At 51.7% G+C, this 18,467-nt stretch overlaps 1 long non-coding RNA gene and 1 pseudogene across 1 annotated transcript; one reads left to right on the top strand and one right to left on the bottom strand.

Moving 5' to 3' along the window:
• Window positions 1-18,467, bottom strand: part of LOC112530544 — a 182,245-nt pseudogene that overhangs the window by 16,159 nt on the left and 147,619 nt on the right.
• On the top strand, window positions 15,113-16,712 carry LOC121108382. The gene is made up of 3 exons (XR_005842867.1): window positions 15,113-15,544; window positions 15,990-16,146; window positions 16,685-16,712. It is a non-coding gene; the product is annotated as an uncharacterized LOC121108382 (long non-coding RNA).

An 18,467-nucleotide genomic window follows, 5' to 3' on the forward strand; every position in this document is an offset into this window, starting at 1 on the left:
CCTTCCGACACGCACTTTTCGAGTACCAATGCCTCAGAGCCCTGAGGAATCTGAGGGCGGCCCCCACCGCGGCCTACCCCTTCTACCTCCTCTCCTCTCTCTGCTTCTGCTTGTCAATAATGACGGGCTTCGGGGGCGGATGGAATTCTGTGGGCTCTCCATCGCGTTCATTCGACACATCGAGGAAGAAAACCACCCGGTGAAGATAAAACGCTCAGAAAAACACCGTTCTCAAAAGGCACCGTTCCCCACAGCCTCGCAGCTCAAACCCCCCGCAGGCGGCTGCCATAGTGACTACGAGTACTTCCGGTCCGCCGGCGCCAGAGCGCAGGGTGGCTACGGCAAGCTCGGAGGGCCAAAACTGCCCTCAGCGCGAAGCGGAGCTGTGTGTCGCTCTACTCCTAACCCCTTCTGAGCTCTGTTCATGATCTAGGTAACCCGCGGGGATTAACGCATAAATTATTATAAACCTTCCCAGGGAAGCTCCTAGAGAAGACTAGTGAGTTAGGACAGGTGGGAGACTAGTTTCATGTTAGAGGTTTAAGAAAACAGCATTAAGTACTGAAGGTCTCGGAGTACTTCATAGTCTCAGCTGGGTGATGTTATGCCCATGCAGCAAGAGATCTCAGATCAACATCCAAACAGGCAAGAAGGAAGAAGTGCGAGAAAAGCAGGAGTCCAATTCATGACTGAGGGACTCTGATCCTTGAAATCCTTCTGTTACTTGTGGCGGAGTACAGATATGAAGTGTGAAGATGACTCCAAATGTCTGTAGTTCTACTATGGTGATAAATTCAATAGCTTCCCATACACAAGGTACCAACTAAGTCCAATTGGATGTGCTGGTCGGAAATAAAGCACCAGGCCGTACCATATCCTCTAATGGAACATATCCTTACTGAAAAGAGAATATCAGATGAGAGAGGTTTCAACATCAATTATTTGGTGCAGTCGTGAGGAGAAAGGCTTCAGGTTTGTTGTGACTCCTTCCGTAGTCTCCAAATATGTGTTTTGTACATTTTCACAAGTTGGGAAACTTTACACCATTCTGAATTAGCAACACACCCACTCCAAACCTGTCCCGTTATGAAGCAAAGCCCCCCAGGATTTATATCTGTTTTGTAAACTGGGTGATTAAATGATGCCACGTGTGGAAAAAACTAAAAGGCTCGTCATTTTGGAAATTCTGCACAGCTGTTGTTAAACGCTTAATATGGAGACAGAGAAGGATTTCACTTCTGAGATGCTTGATGCTGTGTTGCAAAACTGTGTAATATGATGTATGATATATATATGTGCCCTGTGCCTTCACAGTGATGAAAGCAAACTGTGCTTAATTCTCTGAGTAACCCCATCCGTTTCCATAAGTCACTCTTAGGGGAAACATCAGAAACAACAACAAAAAAGGCATGAAGATCCATGTTATGCTGGGAAGATTCTCCAATTTGTATTTGATACTCTCTACACCAGTTTAGACCGATTTCTGTAGGTATAAATACATATATTGTTATGAATGTACAGGGAGGCAGCGTTCCCAAGTGGATAGAGCTCGAACTGGTCTCAGGGAAATAATTAATCTTTTCTCATTTCTGGCACAGCTTTCCAGTGCGTTCAGTTCTGGGCCCCTCACTAAAAGGGGGACCCTGAAAGCCTGAAGTGTGTCCAGGGAAGAGCAAGGAAGCTGTGAGGTTAGTTGTGAAGACCTTCTCCCAGTGAGTGGTCAGCCGCTGGAGCGGGCTGCCCAGGGAGGTGATAGAGTTACTGTCCCTGCGGGTGTTCAAGGGACATTAGATGTTGCAGTGAGGGACGTGGCTTAGTGGGAAGGAAATGGTGGTGGTAGGTGGGTGTTTGGACTGGATAGACATCGAGGTCTTTTCCAATGTTGCTGATGCTAAGATTGTAGGAAAGGCATCTGGTGGGTGAGTGCTTTGCTAAGTCACGTTGTTCGAAAGCAGCACCTTCGCGGCAACCTTGATTTCTGCAGCCTTCTGCGAGCTTTGTGCCACGAGAGCTGTGCTGCTTCTCCCTGTGATGTGAGAGCGTCTGGAAGGCCCTGCAAGAAGTCTGGGTAGGTGATGGCAGTGTCTCTTCCTTTTCCCCCCGGTGCTGGACATAGCGGGGAACGGGAGTGGGGGACATCCCAGCAGTGGGTTCCTACCTCAGCAGAACGGAAGGGCTGTTCTGATGGGTGTATTTGAAGTGGAGTGAATCTGATGCTGATGAGAGAAACGAGGGGCCCTTGAAAAAAAGGAGCGTGCTGCATTTTGTGGTGCAAGATGTTCTGGGAACTGCTGCTAACAATGCCCGGAGGCTTCCTTTTTGCTGGGGAGAGGTTTAGCAAGGACTTCTCATATGAAATGGGTTCATCATCCAATTCCTTTCCATTGACCTTCCCTCATACCACTGCTTGAGAAATTGCTATTTCTTGCTGTAGAGAATGCACATGCACCCTGCACTTGTATCTGCACAAAGAATCTTCTAAACATCTCTGTCCGTGTTTCTTTTTGGCACTGGGATGGAGCTGTGTGGAACACAGACTTGGATGAATCTTCAGTCGGGTGCAGGGACGCGTAATGCTCATCTTAGATGTCACGCTGACAGCAGCAGTAGAGAGGCAAATTTCATAAGGTTGCATGTTTTTTTTTTTTTCCTTTTGTTTCAGTCCTAACCGTGGAAGCATAGAAGCGTTACCCAGACCAGTTGTGCATTTCTCACCTGCACTTTCTACCAAGGACACAGGGCAGTGGAAGTCAGCATCAGAAGCATCTGTAACAGCCCTGCAAAAGACTGGTGAGAGTTACCCTGGCAGCCTCTTTTGGCAACCTCAGGTCTCTGCAAGCTGTTAAGCTGTGTCGTAAGTCCTCCCGTGGTGCTGACTCAGCTCTCCCTGTCTTTGGTGCAGGAGATCTGGACTTCAGTTCCTTCCTGTTTCCCGCCTATCATCTGCTCCCTGCTTTGCCCATGGCCTAGTGAGCCTTTTGCTCCTCGCCCTCAGATTTGCACGTGTGGATAAGTGCATCTTGATTTCTGTGTTTGGCTGAGTGGGTAGAGCAGGGCAAGTGGGCTGATTTGGACGTGCCGCTTTTCGAATACGGTGCTGTTGGTGCGGCAGTGCTTCTGGCGTTCCAAATTCTGTCAGATGTCAATGAATTTCTTGGAATCTGTTGAGTTGACTTGTGCAGGTCTCATTCTGGAGCTGAACCCTTCCCAGACGCTTCTGTGCATAGCCATGGCCTTTTCTTCTTTCTTTCCTTTTCTCTTTGTTGTGTTTGGCACTGTGCAAGCCGTGAATTGCCAGGGAGCAGCTGAAAGTGCTCTGGAGTTCTGGGGGACAAAGTGCCAAGAAGCAGCGTGCAGCTTCATAGCCCCAAAGTTTGGAAAGATGAGAGATGCGCAGCACTCTGCCTGGTGCAGGACATGATGTGCTCTGCAAGGCGCTTTCCATGAAGACCTCAGGTCTGTGCTGAAACTGCATCCAAAGCAGCCCAGTGCCCTGTGCTTGTTGTACCCGGAGGTATCGGTGCCAGGGGTTGCTGCTGTGTTTGCTATGCCGTTGTGTCGTCAGGGTGACGTTCATGGCGTGCGATGCCCTCGGTCATTGAAAGCATTCTTGCAAATGTTCCTAGTGAGGGCCATGTTTCATTGACACCATAGGTTGTTTTCTGGAAAATGAAACAGTGGGCTTGTGTACGTCAAGACCGCATTCCTTTCCAAGTGACCACAGTGCACATCATGTCTGCAGCCATTTCCCCACGGCCCTGTTGTAGTTTAAGCCAGTGGGTGCCTCAGCACCACAGCATCCTTTGCTTACTGCCCCCTTCCCGGTGGGATGGGGGAGAAAACTGTGGGGGAAGAAAAAGAAGGTAGAACTCATGTGTTGAGAGAAATCTCTTTCCGAAGGTAGAGGAAAGGACAAAAGCAATGAATATCTATCTATGTATCTATCTATCTGCCTGTCTATCTATCTATCTATCTATCTTTGAGTGTATCTAACGAGTGATGTAGAAGCACTGGCTCAGCACCTCCTACGCAATGGCCAAGCAGAAGAAGAGACTGAGATGAACTCCCACCCCATCCAAAACCCATTCCACTTGATGTCATATGGTATGGAATATCCCTTTGGCTAGTTGACGTCAGCTGTCCTCATTTGGTTTCCTCCCAGCTCCTTCTTGAGAGCTTTGCTGAGAACGGCCTTGGCTCTGTCCAAGTCTGCTTCTCAGAAATTATAAACATCAGAGTGTTCTCACTGTTGTAGCATCATAAGAGAGACTGAAGAAAAATCAATCCCACCTGAGACTAAGGCAGCCCCCCAGTGTCCGTGCAATGAGACGTGTGGGGCTGCAGGTCGTGCATTTCCCTGGCAGCATTGGCCAGGGGTGCTGGAGAGGTTTGCGTGCTCAGCTTGGGCATCGTGATTTTATGTGTGTCAACACAGCATACTTCGTGCTCTCCGAGCAGCAGAACAGCATTTCATCACCAAGGTGCTGTAATATTTACTGGAACCAGATGCATTTGTGTCTCTGAGGCTGGGTTTACCCTACGAGGTCTTCCTGAAAGAGCTGTTTTGATTCCCTTTGTCCGTGTGCAAGCATAAGTGCTTTCCCCCCTTGTGTTCTGTCCCTCGGTATTACTCTTGGTGGGCAGAAGGAGCTGGTGGATTCAGCAGCAGTAGATTCTGTTGGTTTCCTCTCTGCTGCTTCATCCCTGGAGCTCGCTGCTGCATGGAAGAGTACAGGCGTGTTTATCCCAGGGCTGCTATAAAGGGGAGCCCGGTTGGCATAGCAGTGAGCAGCAGCTAACGGGCTGTGCAGAGGAGGGCTTTGCAGAAGGAGCAGGAGTGCCTGCGTCCATCTGTATCCTCGGATACGTTCTGGCGGTGAGGCAGAAGCTGTGGCCACAGTGACTGAATGCAGACTTGGCCTGGGGCTGCCACGTGGCGCTTCCTAGCCCGCTAGTATACCTGGCAAAGCACAGCCACCCTGCACCCACAGCAAGCTTTTGTCTTAGTGTCATGTTTCACGCTGTCTTGTGAAGCTCAGGCACTGGGGGCAGCTTCCCCCCAAGAAAAGGAGGAGGAAATGAGGTCGTCATGGAAGCCTAAAGGCAAAAATCGTGGGAATTCAATTCAATTCAAAAGGTGGGAAAGAAATTGGCAAAGCAGTCTGGTAGTAGTGCTGTGTTTCTCTTCCTTTATTTCCATCAGGTGAAAGAGATGGCTGCTCTAAGCCGCCCTTGGGTGCAAAGAAGGACCCTAGTGTGGATTTGCCATAGGCCCAGCAAGAGACTCAACAGCACCAAGCGCCGGGTCCTGCACTTTGGTCCCGACAAGCCCATGCCAGCTTCTCCAGGATTTGGCTGGGATGGAATTCCAACCACGCACTGATTTCTCGAACGCTGGGGTGCCCTTTTGGAATCCTGTGGTCTTGTGACGTGGTCTTGCCTCCCCACCTTGTCCGTCCATGGTGGAGCAGCCGGGTGGCCCTTAGTGATGTCATAAGCGGCTAGAATGAGGGGAGGAGCAGCGCGTGCTGCTTCCCTTCATTGGAGCGCTTGAGCTCGGCGTGAGTACGTGGCTTGTTGCACTTGTGCATCTACTGAGTCCGTTCGTCTTCATCCCGTCTTGTGCAGCGCCTTGTAGGTAAGCTGAGACGGTGCGGGATAGACGGGTGGGCCGCGAGGCCTTGAGGACTGCTGGCTGGCGGAGCTCCTAGGATCATATTGTTTAGTCTTGACCGTCAGAGGCCATTTTCCCCCGGGCCATCCATTCCAAAGCCATCCATCAAGGTGGCATTTGTGCCAGGGTTCTTCCCTGGTTCTTCCCTTTGCTCAATTGTGCAAGCTCACTGACCTGCTCTTTCTCCCTCCCCTGCCCACCCTCTGCCTGCTCCCTTGGTGCAGCTTTTGCTCGTGGAAGATCAGAGCAAAGTGACAAGGAACGGCTGCGGGTTCCAGGATCTGCTTCTCCCTTGTTCTGATCTCTTGCCAGGTACGTGCCACGTTTTGTCCCCCCCCATGGTTCAGCAGCCTGTGTTTAGTCGCACCGTGTGTAGTAACACAGCCTCGTCCATCTTGGATGTGACACTGGAAAAAACATGTGGGTTTTCTCCACTTCCCTCCAGCTCAGCCCTCGGCAGGGTGCTGTCTGTAGTGCTGGGACCAGCTAGTGTGAAGGAAGGCAATCCCTTAGGCAAAGAGCCCTAGCCCCACTCTGTGCAGAGCTGCACAACATGAGCCAGGGGCACAAGCGCGCATGCTTTGGCTGTGTGAGTGTGCCCGACAGCTGTAGGGAGCACAGCAAGCATGCAGGCAGAGGAAATGCGTGGGCAAGGCTGCAGCCGGCGCTGGTGGTGAGGCTGCTGCTGGGAGCCGGGGGCTGGGGAGCAGCTCCAGCCCCAGCAGTGACACCTCTCCCTGGCCTGCTACTGTGCTCTCAGCGTGCTGCGGGCAAATGCATCTGCTGCTTTGTGCCAGAGTCCCCATCTGCTAGCAGAGGGACAGCGACTTGGTCCAATGCTGCGTATTGCAACGGCTGTCCCGTTTGAATAGACTGCACAGTGGTTGTTTCTAGAACACCTGCCTCCGCCAGTGGGCAACTGAGAGTAGTTCTGAAGAAGACTCTCAATCCAGTGCTGTGTGAACACAGGAAATGTGATTCTTTTCTGTTGCAGCTTGTCGCGCCTGCTGTGATGGGCATCGCGAGCAGCGAGATCAGCCGTGGGCCTGACCGGGCGTTGACGGAGGTACAGTGTGAAGCTCTGCTTGGTCTCTGTTCCCTGACTTGAGCCAGCAGAATGAGCCACCGGTGTGCTCTCCTGCTTTTCAAGAGAGAGAGCATCCTTCCGGCTCTCTCGGTGTCCCTGAAGAGCTGCCTTAATAGCTTCATTTCCTTGCTAGTGGCATCGAGATGGCACCCTGAAATCCTCCTTGTTTGTCCTCAGCTCCTCACCATGGCCTGTGCTCTCTGTTTCAGCCTGAGAACCAGGGGAAGCCCTTGCTGGTCCAGGAGGAGCCATCTCTTAATATTCCAGCTATTGCTGCTGGCCATGTTATTAAGAGATACGTTGCCCAGGCAGCGGATGAGCTCTCCTTGGAGGTAAGCAGTTAAAGAAGGCGTTCCTTGTTGTCACGGCCAGAAGAGTATACCGTGTGAATGCATCAGGAATATTCTCAGACACCTTCAGAATGCCTTGTGAGACGAAGCCCAGAAAATGCAGGTCCAGATAGGACTTGCACTGGGTTGGATGCAGGGAGGAGTTCAGCCATGTCTAAAAGACGTTTTGATTTGGCATGCTTGCACTGTATTCTGTGTGGTGTGTAAGGCAGTGGCTCTTGTACCTCCAAGCCCAGCTTTCCCACAGGAAATGCCTGAAGAGCTGCCCCAGTGCAATTGCTCTCAAGCTGTGCGCTATTTGGCAGTGCAGAAGAATGGCGTCATCTCAGCTGTGCTTTCCTCCCAGCTGTGCTGACGCTGGGATTGATGTTGCAATCTCTTGCAGGTGGGAGACCTGGTGTGCATTACTGCTATGCCAGCAAAGGAGCAGAGCCCCTGGTGGAGAGGCAAGCGTGGCTTTCAGGTAGGCACGAGCTTCAGACTCCTGGGCGCAATTGCAGTCAAGTGAGGAACGTCAGCTTCGAGCTGCTCGGCCTGCACAGGGTGGCTTCTGGACGTCAACAGTTTCCCTGTGTCGCTGTCAGAGGCCTTTCCCTTTGGCTCTGGGCTTGGGTGGGAAACTGTCTCCTCATTTGACTTAGAAGCAAGAACCTCTCGTGCTCAATACGCAGTCAGGAGTTGACCACCTCTGTCCTTAGTACAGGCACGGAGGACAGAGCCTTCTTGTGCGGAACCAAGTATTGCTTTTGTAGGTCTTCTGGCTGCAAATGTTGAATGAGGGTTACTTTTCTGCAGGCCATTCTGTCTTGGTTTAACAGTTGAGGCCTGAGAAACGCTGCATTCAGTATTCCATCTCTCTTCTTGATCTTGTTCCAGGTTGGATTTTTCCCTGGTGAGTGCGTGGAGCTCATCAACGGAAAACTTCCTGAGGCCCTCATCAACTCAGCGCCAAAGCCAGGTACGGATGTTACATGTGATGGCGCGGGGAAGTCAAATGGAGTCTTTTTCTGGGTGTGTTCTGTGTTGAATACCTCCTTTATCCATCCCACGTTCTCCTCTGTGTTGATGATCCTTCCTGCATCCCACGGGGCGTAGGGCTGCTGTTTTGTAGGCAGTGAGAATGAGGGCTTGGGCAAATGCTCGAATCCTTGTAGAATGCAGTGTTGGCAATGTTCTTGCCGCTTTGACGCGCTCTGTAGAGTGTGTTTCCGCTCAGCCTGGTCGCACTGAGCCCAACCTGAAATGAACTGGTTTCTTCCTTTTGTTGTGCAGTGCCAAAGAAGCGTGGCAAGCTCCTCAGCTTCCTTCGTTCCTTCGTGAAGGCCCGCCCAAAGGAACCGAAGCAGCGGGAGATGGAGACGGCGAAGGAGAAGGAAGGGGTGTTTGGCTGTGACCTGGGAGAGCATCTTCTCCACTCTGGCCATGATGGTAAGGAACAGCCCGTTCCTGAGAGCTTCCTCCCTCTGTTGGGCATGTGAAGATGAAAGGGAGATCATCTCTGGCAAGGGGCAGGTTGATAGCGGTGGAGAAACGTGAAATGGGAGTTGATGGCTGCAAGGGAAGCTGAGGCTAATGCTCAGAGGAGAGCAGCACACCTGTATTTGCTTAAAGCCAAAGGTGTAAGCGTCAGTTTCCTAGCTCTTCTGGACATGAGGTCTCACGCCTCCATTCTGATGGGAGCTGTGATGGGACTTGTGGCAGTGTCTCTGGCTTCTCCAGAATTACTTTCTGCAGGCTGCTTGGCAGGTCCTGGCATTTCTTGAAAGCCAAGAACACGTCCGTGTCCAGTTTTGTCCGCGGCTCCTGCCTGCCGGCGACGTCTGCGACAGCCTTCTTTATCCTCTAAGGAGGAGGCAAGCAGTAGCCTGGCTGGGCTTAGTGGATGGCATGTGACAGGAGCAGCGGCTGAAGCAGGACTTGAATCAGGAGCTCAGCTAAGCGCTAGCCCTTGTTCTGTAGTCCCCCAGGTCGTGCAGAGCTGCGCTGAGTTCATTGAGCAGCACGGCGTGGTGCAGGGGATCTACCGCCTGTCCGGCGTGGCGTCCAAGATCCAGAAGCTGCGGTAAGAGTGCTTCTGGACTGTATGTTGTCTTGCTTTGGAGTTGTTTTCCTCTTTCTCCAAGCCCTCTGTTTTTCTGTCCTTCTCTCCAGCCATGACTTTGAGTCAGAGCAGATTCCGGAGCTCACCGTCCGGGACATTCACAGCGTGAGCTCCCTGTGCAAGATGTACTTCAGGGAGCTGCCGAGCCCTCTGCTGAGCGAGCAGCTGCATGGCAAGCTCTCGGTAAGCACAAGGCAATGGCCTTCATGTCCCTCTTCGTGGCCTGTCACATACACACACACGCCTGCGCACCTTTTTTTGGTCTTTTTTCTGTTGAAGTTGGGGTTTTGATGGACATCCAGTGGGTGTCTCTGTACAACAAGCAGCTCATGCTTCCTGCATACCGGGTGCACCGTAACACCTGGTGTTAGCATCCTGCCATTGGAAATGTGGGAGATGGGAGCAGCAGTGCCCTCTGCAGCTTTGAGGCCCTTTTCCTGTTAGCCCCATACGCTTGACTCGCATGATGTGTGTCTCAGTCCCTTTCCGCTTTCTTCCAGGACGCTGTTTGTGCCGGTACAGATGAGGAGCGGTTGCTCCGAGTGCAGGAGGTCATCCAGCAGCTGCCCGCGCCTCACTACAGGTCAGAAAACTGCTGCCCTCAGTCTGGGGAGCTCAGCCCTGCTGCATTTCAGAGGGCGATGATGCGATGGCAGGCTTTGTGTCACGCTGGCAACGTGATGCCTGTGTGTGTTGAAGTGGTGGATGGCTGCGTGGGGTGAATGGATTGGGTCAGCTCCTGGGCACGGGGGCACGGGTGGTGCAGCTGATGGCTGCGGCTGTGCTGTGCTGGGGCTTGGTGCTGCAGCGTGGCACTTGGGAAAACTTGATCTACTTGCTAGTAGCAAGAACAAGTGAGGTTTGTTTGGTAAATGTGAGCACGGCGTGCTCAGTGGTGCTGAAGGTTTGGCTCTTGCTTTCCAGGACGCTGGAGTACCTGATCAGACACTTGGCTTGTCTCGCTGGGAGCTGCTCCGTCACAAACATGCCCGCTAAGAACTTAGCGATTGTGTGGGCTCCCAACCTCTTCAGGTAAACTTCTTTTTCCGTCTCAGCACAAGGCTTGGATTTGTTCTCCCCACGGGCACACTTTGGAGAGGAGGACAATTTGTGCTCTCTTGGTTTTGTCAGATGGGGCTGGTGTGTCCTTGATCAGCCGGGAGAATGTCTTCAGTGGCATCAGTGCTTGCCCACTGCAGAAGTCTCCAGAGCCCAACTGGACAGCCTTTGGCTGCCCAAATGCCCAAACGTGGGGAAACGATCTCGGGTCAATGACTTCTCCAATCTGCCTTTTCTACAGATCCCAGCAGAACGAGGCTGCCTGCGCCAGCGGAAGAGCTGCCTGCGAGGAACTGCAGAGGCAGTCGGACGTGGTAGAATTCCTCATCAACCACACCGACGTCCTCTTCTGCTCCAGCTCCACGTCATGCATTGGAGATGGAGCAGGTGAGCGTCTTCCTGCATGAGCTTTGTCTTGATGAGACACCTTGATCAAATGCAGGCCTTCTCCAGGATTGTTGAGATACGCTTTTGCTATCGAGGGGCCTGCAGACTTGTGGGCTTAGATGAGAATATGGCATCGTCTGTGGCTGGATGCGGAGAATGTCCAAGCCCAAACTTAAGAAAGAGAAAACCGTCCCTGTCATGGTGATGTTTTGCGTGCAGGTGAAGCTTGATGAAAGAGTTCTGACCTCCTCTTCTTTCACTTGATCAGAAATGCAAGGCTGAGAGATGTGCAGCACCTCCCCCAGAACTGTGATGGCTGTGCCGCTGCTTTCTGATCCTCCCTCTTAGCTGTGGTCTTCCCTTCCAGGGCGCACTTCTCCATCAGATCCCAAGTCTGTGCGGGTGTCTTCTCCTGCCACCAAGCTGCTCACCGTGGAGGAGGCACAGGCACAGAGGGGAGGCCACAGCAGCTCTCCCGCTGTGACAGAGATCAGGGACATGGACGTGGAAGAAGGCCCCGCAGCTGCGCGGGGGAAATTCCACACAATCATTGACTTTCCATCTGAAAGGTAAAGAGGACTTTCTTTTCCAGCAGCTTCCTATCAGACTTGGTTGGGTGGGCTTTTGTGGGTTTTTCTCCACTATTGCTAGTGCCAAAACTTGCAGAAGCTACGTGCCGCTAATGGGGCGTGTGGTGGTGTACTGAATGTCCCCTCCCTTTGGACTCTGAGGTTCAACTAACACGCAGTTGCCTGACGGGCTCAGTTCAGCCACCAGAGTGGGCCTATTGCTAATGTACGTGTCAGAGATGCTTTGGAACTCCCTCTCTGGCTGCACGGTTCCTCAGCAAGCAGTATGTTTGCCAGCTCAATCAAAGCCCTCCCTTCGATGCTGTCCTGAACAGCTGTGCAGCCTCTGCTCGCATGCTCTGCATCTGGGTTGACACGGCTGAGGGGAATGTAGCCAGCAAGACTCCAGGGCTGAGCTCTAGGAATGGAACCGTCCTCAACCGTGTGAATCAGAGCGAGCTTCTAAGTTGTGTTTCAGCAGGAAGCAGGCAGTGCTCGGAACAAGCAAGTGTTGGCAAGAGCTCAGGGCAGCTCTTCCCTCACCCTGCACCATGCATGACTCACACCGCTTCCTCTTTTCTCCCTCCAGACCAAGTCCACCCAGCAGGGTGAAGGAATCCCCAGCATGCAGTTGGTGTTCCTGCTTCAGGCCCAGAAAACCATCCTCTGTGGGCAAACGCCAACTGCAGCGCTATGCCAGGGAGCCCTCGGAAACAGAGGTGGTGGTCCTGGCAGGTAAGGGTGCACATCCAGCTGTCAAAACCCTGCTTGTCAGCGCCATCGAATTCATGCTTGGAGTCCACACAAAAGAGAAAGACAAACAACAAAAGCGCAACAGTTCCTTTGGAGACAGTGCTCCTCCTGTTGCTATTGTCCTATTGGCTGTGTCCTGCTGCCACTGCATAAGCAAATCTCAAGAACCACTCTCATCATTCAGCTTGTGCAAGTTTGCCACTAACTGTTTGCCTGTGTATCTACTCCTTCCTAGGTGAACCGAGCCCTCGGCCACGCAGAAGAGCCAGAGCGTATAGCGATGGTTCACTGTGTGCTTCCATCAATGCAGAGCTGCTAGGAAGCACGAATGGCTGCAGCTCAGATGACAGCCTGCCATATAACATAAGTGAGGGAATGAAGGTGCTCATCCAGGTGGAAGCCCTCATCTCTCCCGGCTGTGCAGAAGACGCTGACCTGAGCCTGCCAGAAACAACGGAAACCGAGCTGGACTGTGACGGGGCATCATTGCAGTGCAGCCCAGCCCAAGCACAGCCCGAGTGCCCCGACAGCAGCAGCTCCATGCAGGAGCAGGTCAGCGTCAGCCAGGAGGAGCCGAGCCTGGTGGAGGGGGACGTAGAATCAGAGCTCCAGTCCCAGGCACCGGGCAGCAGCACGAGCTCTGAGCCCCTCTCTCCTTCACCAGAGAGGATGAGTCCCATCTGTACACCGGACCTCTCAGCAATAGGCCCTCCGTGCTGTTAAGGAATAAAAGCACGCTGGTGCTGGATCAACGCCTTGACTGCCTTCTGAGTCTTCATTCCCAGGGACTGGGATGGATGCGAGCAACAGCAAGGCAGCTCATGTTGCAAGGCTATGGCTGTGGGCTGTGCGTGCAGCAGAGCTGCGGGTTTGTTCCCATTTTGTCTGGCTGTGGGATGCCTGCAGCGAGAGCTGTGCTCCCGTAGTGTATGGTAGCAAAGAATCTCCAGCATCCGGGATGCTGCTCATGATCATGCCCAGCTTCCGTGCTATGGCTGTGGCTTTGTGATGCTTTTGAGTGAGGGCTTTTGGATGCTCCTGGATGCCTCGGCTGGTCCCCACCAGCTCTCTCCTCTCTCCCGCCGTGTCCATTCCTGGCTCCCAGCTACGAGCTGGCCCTGCAGAGCATCTGCAGCCCTGTCAGCATCACCATCCAGCAGCGGCAGGAGGAGCTCCCCCTGACCAATGCCAGGCACTACTGCTCGGTCTGCAGGTTAGCTGCCATTTACCTGTAGGTGGCTCTTGCAGAAGACTCATACATCAGAGCGTTTTCCTCATCTGCAGCACGCAAATGCTACAAAAGCAGAAACAACCCAGGAAGCTGTCTATTTGGGAATCTGCATGGACATGCACTGTCTGTGTTGATGGTGCTCTGCCATCCTTTATTTCCTTCTCATTACTTGTCCATATGCTGCTGAGGATTGGAAAGCTGCATGTCCCATAATTCCCCAGAACCCAACTTAGGTGACTGGTTACCTGAACAGGTAAGGACCATGTAAATATACAAATCTTTCTCATTGCACAGCACGGCAGTACTGCCAGACTTTGTTATGGCTCTTTAGGGCACCTTGCAGGCTGTGTGACATTTTCCTCTCACCTTTCCCTTTCTTTCCCCAAGGTTTTGCCTTGCTTTGCCCTTTTATTCCTTCTACCTTCCTCTGTGTTGCTCAGGTGTTGCCATTCTTCAAGAGCGTTATCCAGTTGTGTTGCACTGCACCTCTTCATGCCTTGGATCTCTCTCTGGAGCACAAGAGCAGATTGAGGGGGGGAGCTGTCGAGCAGATTGAGGTGGAAGTCAAAGACTCAAATCCAATGTTGCGAAGCCACTGCAGATGCCAAATCCCTGCACGGGAGACCTGGCCGTGTGCAGGAGTTACTGCCGGATGAGGAGCTGCTATTGGTCTTCAAGCAGGTAGGAGTTCGTTATCCACACATAATACTGTATGTATTTGTTGTTGTTTTAATATCAGTGCCAGTATGCAGTCTGATCCGATGTGTTTGAACAGTGTGGTGTAAGTACTGTCAGCTGAGAACAGCAGCAGAACATGGGGCTGTTGCAGGGGGAAGGCGTGGGGAAGGAAGCGGGGAAAGGAAAGGGAAAGCCTGGAAAAGGAATGGGGAAGGCACGGGGTGAAGGAAGGGGGCAAGACACGGGAATGAAGGGGATAGGACAGAATACCTGTAGGGCAGCCTAAAAAGCAGTAACAAGCTCTGGGAGGACCATGGAGTGCCAGATTCTGTGCTGGGTGTTTATCTGTGTGTGTACGTTGTCATTGTTTGTGCCTGGCTGCACTGCTCCAGCCCAGAGCCCGCTGCCTGCAGCTGCATCTTTGCTTCCTTCCCTCCTGCCCGGAGCCCCACGGGTGCTCCCACAACTCCCTTCCCACCCCCAAAATGCCAGAGAAGACACCTGGCAGTGGGATGGAGGAATCCCAGCAGCCCGTTTTCCTTCTGCCTGCAGCTCTCTCCTCCTCTGCCACACAGGGCTCCAGACTGTCCAATGGGAAAGACGTGGGGGAAAGGGAGTGCTGGCAGGAGCGACTGCTGCGGCTGACTGGGGAGGGTCTGCATACCACGTGCCCTCCTGTGCTCTCTCTCCAGCTGCAGGAGGGCCAGAGAAGGGCAGATGAAAAGCTGCAGCTGAGCCTGATGGACCTGCACAGCTCTCGGGCTGTCTTCCAGAGGTAGCTGTGATTTACATTAGGTAGCTGTGAAATACATTAAAGCACGAAGAAGACAGAGGTTGAGTGAACACCAATATGGCGCTCTGCTTTCTGCCAACGTGCTTTAATTTTGTTGTCGTTAAATGTACTGGGCAGTTACATTTTGGTACGTGAATATTTCAGAACAGTGCAACAGATGCTGGCAAAAAGTAATTTTTTTATCTTTTGTTTTTTATTATTATTATTTTCTTTTTGTAAAGCTCTTAGCACGTCCTCGATCCCGTCGAGGTTCTTTCCGCGGTCTCTGCCGCCACCTCGTGGCCAATGCGCGGAACTGCCGCTGTCCGCTGCTCAGTCCTGCAGGCGGCACAACGCGTGCGCGTAGGAATGCGGAAGTGGCTTCGTAACCGCTCTGTGCAGCTCATCCGCCGCTCTCTATTGTGATTAGTCCTCCCGGTCACAGCGAGCATGCGCCCGACGACTCCAAACCAGCAACTGTTGCTCCTAAGCGCTACTGCCGGTTCTCGGACCGCCGGCTCAGCGATCTCCTCCTTCTAAACCAGGCTGCCCCTCATCTATTTCCACTAGATGTTTGATGCCCGAGCCCATCCCGGGAGCGGACCGGTTCGGCTCACAGCTGCCCCCGAGCGCCCGGCGCCATCCAAATTGCTCGCCGCCGCGGCGGACCAGCAGACGTCCCCTTCCCCCCGCAGCCCCGTGCCGTCCCCCGGCCGTTTCAAAGCGCTCTCAGCAGCAGCGGAACCCGAGCGGCTCGGAGATCGGCGGTCGCGGTACGGGCGTGAAGCGGCCCCGGCACCGCAGCATCCCAGGACCCGCCGGGCTCGGCACCGCGCTGCGCATGCAGCACCGCGCACACAGCGTTTTGCATGCGCGTTTTCGGGTACGCACCTACGCACGCGGTGTCTTCGGCTCCTCGTTACGGAGGAGCCTTGCTTTTGGATGCTCTTGGATGCCTCGGCTGCTCCCCGCCAGCTCTCTCCTCTCTCCCGCCGTGTCCATTCGTGGCTCCCAGCTACGAGCTGGCCCTGCAGAGCATCTGCAGCCCTGTCAGCATCAGCATCCAGCAGCGGCAGGAAAAGCTCCCCGTGAGCAGCATCTGCCCGTCCCTCCCCCGGGCTCTCATTGGTCAGCGACAGCTCTGTCCGTCCCCCGGACTCTAATTGGTCAGAGGCATCTCTGTCAGGTGGAGGTAGGTTTGTGACTAGCCATTGCTTCCTTGTAGTCTGAATGGTTGCTGGTTACCAGGTACACTGTGCATCAGTTTCCAGCAGCTGAAACTGAGTCTTAATAATGAAATAATGAGTCTTCCTTTTTTTCTCTTACAGCAGAAAGACCTCAGCTGGAGCCTGGGACTGCAACACGGAGGGTGCTCAAGAAACAAAAGAAGGGAGTTATTCTTCACTGAGTGAGGGCTACAACAGCACAGACTCTGAGAATGAATCCAACGCATCCCAGAGGAGGAAGGAGTTATCACCAGGCCAGGTTCCTGGGCGTTTTTAAGCATGTTGTTTGTGCTGAGCCAGGGCTGTCTTGAAAGAATAGTGACGGTTGCTTGGTATTTTTGATGGCAGGTGTTTGTCGTAATTCTGTATTAGTTTCAGGAGGAAGATTAGAAATTATAACCACTGATAGTGGAAGGAATGCAGAAGCAGCAAACAAAATTGTTTAGTGATTCATAATTCACTTTGAGGTTAACATTAGCTTTATCTACTGTTTTGTTAGTAAAGTTTGGATTCCTTTGTAAACTCAGTTGGTGTAGCTTTCTTGATCTGTGAAAGAGCTGGAAAAATGGCAGGATGTTGATTTATTTGAAAGGAAAAGGTCTGTTTTCAGGTTAAGAGCTATTCTTTAAGGATCTCTTTCCATTTGTTGATATTCGGTGTGGTAAGCTTATAAGACAAACATTGTGTTTTCAGTTCAGAATTGCGCAGTGTTCCTGAATTGTGGTGGTTATTGACACTCGGAGTGATAGAGTGCTGCTTTCAGTCTTTGGCTCAGATGTTGTTTCCCTTGCGTGCAGGCTGTGTCCCCAGTGCAGGCTGTATTGCAGCTGCTCGGAGGAGACGTCACCTTGCCAGGACCCGAGCTGATTATCTTCCCTTGGATGCTTCAAATGATCGTCAGCTTTCTCGGAGTACCACTACGTCAGTGACATTTGATGTTTTCCAAAGCATGAATCTTGTCCACACACAGTGCTTCTGTAAATGTTGGTATGGGTAAGTCTTGCAGTTCTTCTTTGCTCCAGTGCAGGTGCTGCTATTAGCAAGGATTTTGTGCTTTGTTTTAAGCGGAAGATGTTCAGGAATGCGTTAACTGTTGACTTGTGGTGGTTTTAATTGTCTGAGTGTGTTCTTTTTTAGGATGGCATCACTGCAGGATGTGCCCCGTGCCCACCAGAGGGAGTATGAAAAACACGTGGAGAACATTGACAGTTCAAAGATAACTGCCCAGGAATGAGAGAAGCCTTCAGATGCTGCTATGAATTACAGGTTCTACAGGGGCATGAAAACATACATAGAGAACTTAGTAAACTGTTTCAATGGAAAAGTACGCGTGTTTTCCTTCCCTTCGCTGCCACCCATTTCTTTAAGATGACGAACCTGCATTCTCACAAGGCAAAAGTGAGATTTCTTAGTTGGAATTGATGATGAGAAATGACCAGTTATGAGTCAATTCTATCAGAAACTTGAGTGTCACAGGAAACAAAGGAGGAACAGACCACCCCTCACAGTAACCTAAAATGATTAAGGTAGGATATGTACGCTGGCTTCAGCTGTGGGCTCACCTGGGTTGTGATGGAGAAAAACAGAATGTTATTGGAAGAAGTTTTCTTCAGGTGTAGTAACCAGGGTGTCCTAAAGCTGTATGAGAGGTGGGACTTGCCTGCAGTTTTGGGATCTCAAAATGTATTTTCTTTGCAACATGTGACTAGTAATAAGGATCTTACGTTAGGTTTGAGTTGGTTTAGGTGGGTTGTGTGAGGATTTGTCAATGTTATCTCCTGTGTTGCTTTCCTTAACTGCAAACCTTAACTATTAAAAGTAGAAAATAAAAATAAAAGATTGAAGGTTGGAAGATGCTGCACAGAGTTTGGTCTCGATGAGGGTACCCTCCGGAGAATGTACTGTCAAATCCAACTACTGTCAGTTGTGCTGCAGCCTGAGGTGTTTTTTATGTAACTGTACATAACTGTACAAGGTTTCGTTGAGATGTTTCCTGTGATGGCGAGGTGTTCAAAGGCAGATTGAAGCAAACTAATTGTACCTGAAGTGTCCCGTTGAACGCTTTTGGTAGGGTCTTAGGTAGTCCTGTAATAGGCAATTGGCATTCAGTTAGTGGCTTTCAGTCTTAAACAGCCTGGAAAAACTCCAGTGAGCAGGCTCTTGCTTTTCAGACTTTAATGCTCTTGTTCTCATCTCACCCTCATGCTTGAAAGCCTGTGAAAACTGTTGTTTCATTTGTTTTATTCAAACCTGATTGCTGTTTACCATATTTCAGCTGAAATACATAACTGAGCTGGAATCTGCTGTACGTGCACTTCTCCAGCAGCGAGCCGTGTCGGTACTGAAGCGAAGGCAAGATGAGCTGGAAACGGAATCTACTTATATGCGGCATCTGACAAGTTAGTATGAAGTTACCAGTTACTTTCTTACTGAAATATCACTCTTTAAGTAGAAACACGCAGTTCATTCTTGGATTACATTTTATTTTCATGTGTAATGTTTTCTCCCTCCCTGTTGTCAGTGGGCATACTGTACTAGATGTCCTAGTTGAAATCCTTACCGAAGTAGGACGCGTAGTAT

The sequence above is a fragment of the Gallus gallus genome, chromosome Z (genome assembly GCF_016699485.2).
Source record: "Gallus gallus isolate bGalGal1 chromosome Z, bGalGal1.mat.broiler.GRCg7b, whole genome shotgun sequence".
NCBI lineage: Eukaryota > Metazoa > Chordata > Aves > Galliformes > Phasianidae > Gallus > Gallus gallus.